The 1,157-nt window shown below is 46.7% G+C and overlaps 1 pseudogene; it reads left to right on the top strand.

The window, feature by feature from the left end:
• The first annotated feature begins 490 nt into the window (after positions 1-490).
• On the top strand, positions 491-745 carry LOC142442324 (metallothionein-2B pseudogene; annotated as a pseudogene).
• The last annotated feature ends 412 nt before the right edge of the window (positions 746-1,157 follow it).

The raw sequence follows: 1,157 nt of genomic DNA, 5'->3' as shown, positions 1-1,157 counted from the left end.
AGGGCTGGACCTATCACCAAGGACACTGAGAGAACAGTGAGCTACTAGACTTCGACCTGGAGAAGCAGCCACTTCGTTCTGCAAGTCTGGATCTGCCTGCCCCAGGGGGTCAGGCTCCATCAGGATTCACTTATTCCTGTGTCTTCCTACCTGACCACTCAGCTGAACATTTCCTCCCCTGAGACCAGTTGGCAGCAGTGGAGTGCAGAGAGGAGAGGGGAAGGGCCCTGCTGGGCCTCCAGGTGGAGTGGCCATTGCACTGAGGCCAGATGATCATCAAGAGAGGTGGAAGACCCTGGGAGGCTGAGAACGTACCACTCAAGAAGACATGGATGTTTCTGCTCTGCTGTGTATGTGTGTGTGTGTGTGTGTGTGTGTGTGTGTGTGTGTGTGTGTACACATAAACATATATACATATCACCAAGCCTTCCACCTGCTCAGCCTCCTCCTAACCACGTGACTTCTGACATCTACCCTTACCTTGCTCGACATGGACTCTGACTGCTCCTGCGCTGCTGGTGCCTCCTGTGTCTGCTCAGGCTCCTGGCAAATGCAAGGACTGTGGGTGCACGTCCTGCAAAAGGAGCTGTTGCTCCTGGTGCCCTGCTGAGGTGCCAAGTGTGCCCAGGGCTGCATCTGCCAAGGGGCATCAGACGAGTGCAGCTGCTGTGCCTGGCCCCGTGACTCTGCATTAGCTGCATCTTCTTTTGAAGCTTATACAGAAATTTACAATTGTGCCCATTGAATATTTCAATCTTCAAACGTGATGCTTGAATTTTTCTTCAGTTCTTGCAGTTTAAGATATGCTAAACTTGTTCTTTTTTATTTTCCTCACTCTAGGTTTATGTACATTTCATAGTAATATTTGACTTTGTCTTCTCTAGCTGCCCTTTGAAAATTTCTATTCAATTCTTTGACTTCATCTTTTCTTCCATTTGCTTTGTGATTAGAATATCTAGTGACATCCACTTTGATCTTTTCTTTCCTATCCTTTAATGACCGTATTGCTTCCTTTATGAATGATGTCCTCCCACAGCTCATTAGGTTTTCTGTAATTAATGTGCAATGTGTCACATGTGTTTTTGAGATGTTATTGAAATTCATTTGGGATAGACCAAAGGCCATAGTGGACTTACTTTATTTTCTTCAGCTGCAGC

Source organism: Tenrec ecaudatus, chromosome 3 (assembly GCF_050624435.1).
Source record: "Tenrec ecaudatus isolate mTenEca1 chromosome 3, mTenEca1.hap1, whole genome shotgun sequence".
In the NCBI taxonomy this organism is placed as follows: domain Eukaryota; kingdom Metazoa; phylum Chordata; class Mammalia; order Afrosoricida; family Tenrecidae; genus Tenrec; species Tenrec ecaudatus.
This window is presented reverse-complemented; position numbering and strand designations above follow the sequence as displayed.